Here is a 9,017-nt window from a genome sequence, read left to right as displayed (position 1 = left end):
GGCATACCACGTTTTTGGAACTCAACTATATAAGTATACGCAGCGACTGGTCCAAATATTTCTTTTTTGAAGAGTTGCTGCTTCAGAAAATCAAGTTTAGCATGAAAAACTCGAGTTAGTAAGTCTGGTCTGTTATGAGCTTCATCAGTAGAAAGCATATGTTCTTTGATCTCAAGCCATGAAGGATTGCATGTCATGGTGATGAATAGATCTTGTTTACCAAATTTATGCACAAGAGCCATAGCATCGACATATCTTCTTCTCATGTCACGAGAACCACCTATAAACGATGCTGGAAGGATAATTCGCTGACCTACTTTGGATCCTTGGCAATATCCTGCTATGACACTGTCCATTATTCCTTGAAACTGTTCTCTTCTTATTAATTCTTGTTGACTCCTATAGTAGTCAAGTCTCTGGGTTTCTATCGTTATGTACATATCGATCACATATTGTTGTAGTAGTCGACCAGTTTTAAGTATGTTTGGAGTATATTTTTCTCGCATCTACAACTTATATGCATAATACTCATGCATAGATAAAAATTCTTTGTTATCTTCAGGATCGTTACAAGCTGCAGCACATGTTATTAAATGTGAGTGTAGTGATGTGCGTAAGTGTATAGTGAAGAATATAATTATGGAATATAATTTTTGGTATACCTTGCTCTTCAGCTTCTATTAGCTTCTATGCAGATTTGTAATTACCAAGAGTAGGACTGCACTTAACTCTTCAATCACATCTCTTTATTATTTTTTTTTTTGGATTTTCTGTAGGTGTTCTTCTTATACCAGAATGCCATCCAGTTTCTCCAAATGGAAATAGCAAGGGATACTGCAATAGATCATAGCATCCATAATAGTATTGCACAGCTGATCCTTGCCCTCTTTTGTATAGATTTGGATATGCCTTCTATACCCTTCTCTAAATTCTTGTCCCTCTACCCATAAGGCTGCAATTTGGGATGTAGTTGGTCGATTCTAGACTCTTTAATCATTCTGTGAGTGGCATCTAAGCACTATTTGATATGAGTTAAGATTCGGAACATATTTTAAGCTTCGGAGGAAAAAGCCATAGGGGTTGGATTCCATGACATCCATAATCTTTTGCACTATACTTTTTGTTAGTTTCTATGATGTAGCTGTGATGTAGCTAGTCTATTTTCCAATTCATGCTCTATATCGTGGAAATATAGCTAGAGATAAAGGGCAGAGTCTCCATGTGGAATAAGATCCTTGATGAAGTGATCGGTTTGTCCCTGCACTTTGAATGTATAGATGCCATTAGTTCACCTACATAGGGATTTGTCATAATACACTCCAAAAGAGGTGAAAGCAAACATGTTATTGTATGTTCTGACATATGTTTTGAAAGAAAGAGCTTCGACAAAATGACCAGTATATAGTTCTGTGATAATATCTAGAAGTTTGTTTTCTTGGAGAACTATCTAACCACCGGAACATTAGAAATTGGCTGTTTCAAAGTGAAATTTTTTTGCTTCGCAATAGCCGCAATGTGGTTTTGGAGGTAAAATATCCGATTGATTGCTAATGAATTTTAATGCTTCAATTCCATCTTGGGATTTTTTGAGCTACAATGTAACCAATGTAATAGTAATTGTTGACTATAAGAGGAGGAATTCAAAAGCAAGTTTTGGATGTGTATTATACTATATTCACAATACCTCTTGTCTTTCTTCCTCTCTTATGATCTTTCTGAGTTCCTTTTGCCTTTGAACTTTTGTTGCCTGTGTGATAGTTAAGAAAGCGTTATAAATTCTAATAGATAAACCACAAATATAATGAACATCACAATGATTAAAGCCGATAATAGATGTTGCATTTTTACCTCCATTTTTCTTAGCAGTAGATTTTGAACATTGTCAAAGGCTTTGATATTGTGTCACAAATGACAACAGCTCCACAAAGGCAAATCTGTTGAGTTAATGACATTGTAAATAGAGAAAATGTACAAAGAAGTTTAATACAATTCGATAGAAATCTGTACATGTAAAGTTGTTGGAGTATTAGGTACCTGGAGGATCTTTGATGTTTTTGAGAAGAAATTTGAAGTAGTTCATACATATGAACGATTCAGCTATTTGTGGAAGATGAATGATAATAAATGAATGAGAACATCATAGTAAAGGATCATATATTTTGAAGAATAGAACAACACGCAAAGGGTAGAGGGATCAATGAACAAGTTATTTGAAGCAGTTACATACCTTTGTCATGCAGTGCACTATAATCTGAACACATATGATTGTGGTTGGTGCTCGAACAATTTCCTTGATTTTAGAAAATGCAGAAAAGTATAGTTATATGCTTGAAATGTCAGTTAGCGTAAATGCAGTAATATTTGTATAAAGATGACAAAGATGAAGACCTTTTTTCTTAGGTGGAGAAGTAGGAGACACCATTTTTTAATTTTGATGCAGTGTCAGATACAGAGCCTTCATTACATGTCGCATAGAAAGAAGTAAACAGCTGATTATATGAACTAACAAGAAACAAGTTATTATGGTATTTTTGAATACTGGTGAGTATTAGGCTCTTACCACGATTGCAGCGGTCGCCATAGTCAATTAATAGAACTTGTGAATGTCGAAGATGATCTTTATATGTATCAGTAGCAAGAGAAGGAGGACATTTACGGAGTTGGATGACTGAGAACTAGCATAAAGAATTTGCAAAGCAGAGACTTAGATAAAAATTTAAGAATGTGAAAAAGAAACTTGTATATTGGAATTACGAACATCGAAGTGTTCGATTTGAAAGTGACAAAATAATGGTGCAGACCAATATTTTGTTTTTCTTTACTACTGTTACATTGATAGTTGGATGCAGGTAACTCAGGATTAGGAAAAGGAGTTCTGCTCACATTTGTATCGCATATTCGAGTTAGTGTACTTCTCTGATATTCTAGAACTGGAATGTTTCACAGATAAGAAGTCAACATAAGTGTAACAATATAAAAAAAATAGGTGAATGAAGTTGACGAGACATACATGTGTGATGGAAATGCTACTTAGTTAACTGCGGCATCAATTTTCGTGTGTATAGTAATAATTAGTTGCATTGCTCCAAATTTTTAGTCGCAGAAATTACAAAGCGAACAGGTCTGCAAGCTCTATTAACTAATAAGAAAGACATAAATTAAGAATACACTTAATAGCTATCGGAGCATACTGGAGCAAAATATGAATGAGTAAGGAACCAGAAATTATGAAATATATACGTACCATCATCCCTGTTATTACCAATGATTGCTGTAACATAAGCTTCGGTCCGTGATTGTTTGGAAGAATATGGAGGTTGTCGACGAACCGGGTTGATCAACAATCTAGTTAACTTTCTCCTGTGATATACTTCTCTATTTCTTCTTCGGTGAGCTTCATTTTCTTCAACCGAAAGAGCAGCAAATTTCTCTCTTTTTTTTTATTTCTCTGATTTTTTTCTCATTGATTTGGAGATCATCATTACGTGGGTATAACTCAGACGAGTTCATGGTGTTTGTATTATGATGCAGTAGATTTTTATTCTGGATATAGCTATATAACGAAGGGAACAGAAGTTTGGTGCATGAAATAAGCAAATAACACTAGTAGCAAAGATAGAAAAAGCGCTTGGAACAACCTTAAAATAACAACTATGTTAAACAAGTTAGTAAAACAATACCTCCATTGATCGTCAAGGCATAGAGCACTGAATCAAACTTCTTCGAAGGCTAAACAAAATATCTCAATTCAGTAAACACGGATTTTTTGATCAATAAACAAATGAATGGAACAGAATATCAGAATGATATAAAAAAAAGTAAAGAAAAAAATTATCGAAGAAATAACATTAGACTACCTGGTGTATGAGCTACTCAGCTCACAACAATTGATAAGAAGATTTACATGCAATCTAGCAATTCGAGCATATAACAAAGCCTGAATGGAGACCATATATATCTTACAAGTCAATCAAAAGAATAGGAAATTACAAATTTAACCAACCTGTAAGATGGACTCATCCACAAGATGTGACGACTTAAAAATTTGCTTATATTTTCTTATAATTCCCTCTTATTTTGAATAAGTTAATTTATAATTCCTTTACTACTAATTTACTCTTTCAATAGTTGTAATAAATAATAGAATTGAGAGCTTTACTTTTACTTTTATAGTTAAAATAAGTTAGGATTTTTGCGTATTTTGGTAGTGTGATCACTTGGTGAGGTGTGTGTACCGAATTTGGTGGATAAGAGTGAGTATTAGGTAAGAGGAAGTGTGTGATTATAAATACTAAGAATAAGTTAGTAAAATATAAGTTAAAACAAAAGTACAAGAGAGCTAAGGAAAATAGGCTTGAACCGACGTGCACCGTTCGTTACCGATTAAGTACACCACTTGACCAATACTTTCTTACTCTAATCTCCTTGTTTTTATTTCACTTAATTCTCCCTAAATTAACTCTTAAGTCAGCCGAAATTGTTGACAAAAAAAAGAGGAAACGAAACAAAAAAGAGGGAAAACTTGGTTGCCAAGTGTTGGCAATTCAAGATAGTTTTGACCAACTGAGTTTTCTTTCTTCTTGGCCCATTTTTCTTCATTTTTCACTTGTGTTGGCCAAAACTTGGAGAGAGAAAAAAAAGAGAGAGAGCTTCAATTTTCATCTTGATTCTTGCCTTATTTGAGTTAAAATCACAAAAATAAACCGAACAAACTTACAACAAGGTGACAAGGAAGCTTGGGTGGAGTGATCTTGCGTAGGCAGCCTTGGTTTTGTGTTTTTCCTTGAGGTTTGAAGGTATTAAGCTAAGAAACTCTTCTTATCTCTCTTATCTTGCATTTTATTGGATAGATGACTTGAATATGGAAGTTTTATGGATGATATTATGGATTTGTGAAGTTGGTGAAATTTTCTAGCTTTGGTTTGTATTTTTCAGCCATGAAATGATAGTATCTAGTTTTGATATAGACTTGAGAGTGTTAATATGAAGATTTATAGCTTTAGTGTGAATTTTTAGCTTCAAAGTAGAATTTTCCAGTTTTAATTGCAAATTTCCAGCTTAGGGTTTCAAAATTTCAGCTTTGGTATTGTGATGATTATTGCTAGAAATGAGTTACAATTGGATGGTTTATGGACTAGATTAAGAGCTGTCTTTATATTCTTACTTGTGTGTTGATTTGGGGCTGATTTGAGAAGAAAAAAATGAAGCCTTGAATGACTGGAAATTGGTAAACACAAGAGAAACGCTGCCCGATTTTTCTTTCGTGAGATAAGTGAGTGAAACGGAAATAGGGATGTGACTTGGGTTTGATTTGAGACTTAGTTATGTAGAGATGCTTAAGTTGACCTTGTGGGTGACCTATAAGCTAAAATTTTGCTCAAAAAGGTTTATTTCTCAAAAACAAAGTAACGGCCACTTTAAACATGATTTTCTAGTTTCTTCTGCCAAGTTGTGAACTTAAACGTTTTAATCGCTTCTTTATCGAAACCAAAAGAGTGAGTATGAATTTTCTAGAGTTTGATAAGTAAAATGAGTACTACTTAAATGAGTTTTATTTACTTGATTTTCTTGATCGAAACTCCTATATTTTGAACCCTAATTTATTATAAACTATTAAACGGTATTTTATCACAGGTTTGGACTTCAGCCAGGGAGTTGAGGTTGAGCATGGTTTTGAAAAGCAATAAATCATTGGTAAGTGTTTCCAAGTGCATGTTTGAACTTATTACTTGAATGAATTGCTTTGTTAACGTGATTGGACGGTACTTAACTTGTTTGATAAGGCAAGGGTATACTTTACCGCACTTGCCCTAATATGACTTATTACTGTGTATTGGTTACAAATGGTTTGATATATATACATGTGCATGACTTGAATACTGTCGAGAATCTTAACTCTATTGGTTAGTCAGCCGAATCGAGCCGGTAAGGGCTTGGTCGAGGAGATTGGTGAATCATAGGTACTATTTACTGATTATCGTTTATTGTTTATTGTGTAATCCTTTAGATATGGTCCACTGGATTCGGTATACTCGAGTATTACCATCACTGTTTATTTTAGAGTTCGGACCCGGTAGGGGGTTGATTGGTGGATGGAGATTGGAGTTGAGTGGTGATCTACTGGACTGGTTACTCTACTTGAAAGTTGACGGAGTGTCAACTACTACTTGGTGAATCTATGACAGAGTTAACTCGCAAGAGTTACCATATCCTTTTACTTGGAAATATTGGATATCTAATGATTGGTTATTTGTAGTGTTATTGCTCATTTTTATGAACTCTTATGCTCGTTACTTTGATATTCCAAGTTTTTACAATGGCCAATTTGTTACTTGGGTCTATATGATGTTTTGGAACCTCACTGAGATTTGATTCACCCTATTAGTTTTGTTTTCCTTACAGGGGAATACGAGCATGGGCGTGAAACTAGTACAGGCTAGCGTCATCTAATTTTTGAATTTTTTGTGATTGTACTCGCGCTAGCGCTTGATTAGGGTTGGAAGTTAGTTGGAACTTGGATCTTTTGTTATATTTGGAAATGTATGAACGTTTGAGATAGAAATGAATATAAATGTACTTTCTAAGCTTGGAAACTGTTGTTTCCTTTACTTTTGAAATTGTAACTTATTTTCTTGAAATGAGTGAGTGAGTCCTGACGAGAGTTGGGCAGATGGTCTGCTAAATCCTGAGGTACGCCCTAAGGAGAGGTGGGGTCATCACACAAGAAAAGCATGTTGGAGGAAAATTTGGTAAAGAAGAAAGTCTAATGGCCGATAGCTAATTAAACCTGGCCATCAATTCCAAAAAGCATTTCACTCCAGATGATGCATATTAGAAGTGGCAAAATGGATTCATATCCACCAATCCATCCATATAAACCAACCTTAAATGGATTTGGATGATCCATATAAATTCAATGGTTTTAAATGGATAACCATTTAAATCCAATTATGTTTGTGGATTTAAATGGATTATCCATGTCATCCATATACATCCATTTAAGTTAAAAAACAGAAAACACATAGTGATTACAAATATTTATAAAAAAGTGGGATGGAATCTTATGGGATCATCTATTATTTTCTTCATAACTTCCTCATATGTCAAATTTGTGATACCTCAACTTTTAGGATCATCTTTTGTTTAGTCTTAAAGAGGATATTACGGTTTCTTTAGTTTATTTTTATTTTAAACTATTATTTTGTTTTAAAGAAGAAACTAAAGTTATTTTTTTGGCTTTGATTCAAAACCTCATTTTATTTTACAAGACTAGAAACCCTAAAAGTCTAATCAAAACCCTAGTTTCACTTGTGACTGACCATTTTCTCAAATTTCTTATATTTTAACCGAAACCCTAAATTCAATTTATGGAATTGTAAAACCCCTTACGTTTTTCTTAAAAATCCCCTTTTATTTGGAAATTATTAATTTATAATAGTCCTACTACTCAATTACTCCGCAATAAGTGCAAATGAATCTAGAAAGTAGGGTTTCACTTTTCATTTTCAAGTTAGAGCGAATTAGGATTTTTACATTTTTCCGTAGTGTGACTATTCGGTACGGAGTGAGGATCAAATTTGGTAGGTAAGAGTGACTTTTAAATGAGAAATAATATGAGATTAGAAGTGAGAATAATAAGTTAGTGAATTATAAGTAAAAATCCTAATACGTGCGAGTTAAGGAAAAACGGGTGGAACCGATGTGCACCGTTTGTTACCGAGTGAGTGCACCACATGAACACCACTTTATTACCTTAATACCCTTGCTATTAATTGAGTCAAATCAGCCCTAAAATATTTGATAAAGCAGCCGAAAAGTTGGACAAAAAACAAGAGAGAGAAAAGAAAATGTTAACCACCAATCAAATTGTGACGTGTTAAACTTTGACCAAGCCTTTTTCTTGCTTTCTTATCTTTCCCTGGACTGCATTTCTTCTTCATTTCTGCACATTTGTCCGTGAGAGTGAGGAGAGAAAAGAAGAGAAAGAAACACTTCATTCCATCTTGATTTCTTGTTCAATCTTGCAAACTAACCGATAGATTCACCAAATAATCCATGGAAGTTGCTTAGGAAGGTGGATTGCCATCTTGGAGTGGAGAGTTTTGGTGGTTCAAGCTTCCTAGAGGCTGTTGTGCTTCTCCAATACTAGGTAAGGAAGGTATTAGTTCACGGTTGTACTACTTAATGGTTTACAAGTGAAAGTTATGGTTTGTTGGGTAGATCTCATGGTTTAGTAGTAGATTTGGTCAATTCCAGCTTTGTAGTGTAACATTTCAGCTTTGAATTTGAATGATTTTCTTCTTATACTTGCTGTATGGATGGTATATAATGTATATAAGCTTGTATATGAGGTTGTAGTGCTGGTTTCAAGCTTAAAATGAGAGTTATACCTTGAATGGAGCAAATTACCAGAATTTCGGTTTCTTATGGTTCAGTTCTGTCCGTTTCTGTTTGAGTATGTTAGAGATCGAACCAACCTTAGCACAAAACATAAAAGTTGTATAGAATGATATTTTATGATTGTCTATGAAATTTCAGCTCAATCGGAGCAACGTAGCCTATGAAAATACCAAAATACCCTCACTGCCCTAAGATGCATCCAGTGATCAGTTTTAGACAGTTCATCCAATTGACCGTGTCTATTAATTATGATCCGTGCAGATTTAGCCATTTTCCAAAATATGAAAGTTTTAGTACTTTATCTTAGCTTTTTAACGCCTCTAAGAACGTTTTAAACGGACTTTGGTAGTTTGAGATATGGCTATTTGAAGGTAGTACAGTTAACTGGTCTATTAGTAGAAGTTTGGTTCTATGAATTGGGAATTTGACTGGGTTACACTGGAAATTGGACTAAGTGATCTTCATCAAAATTGTAGCCCTGTGTCTTAGCTTCGAAACAGTATAAGTTTCACCTCAATCCAATAAGCGTAGCCTCAGTTGTGTCCGTTACGCAAAACCACGCCAAATTTGTCTTTTGCTAGACTTCATTTCCGCACATGTCGTTAGCTTGATTTTTG

The sequence above is a fragment of the Coffea arabica genome, chromosome 8c (genome assembly GCF_036785885.1).
Source record: "Coffea arabica cultivar ET-39 chromosome 8c, Coffea Arabica ET-39 HiFi, whole genome shotgun sequence".
Taxonomy (NCBI): domain Eukaryota; kingdom Viridiplantae; phylum Streptophyta; class Magnoliopsida; order Gentianales; family Rubiaceae; genus Coffea; species Coffea arabica.
The sequence above is the reverse complement of the archived record's forward strand: the minus strand, read 5'-3'. Positions refer to the sequence as shown.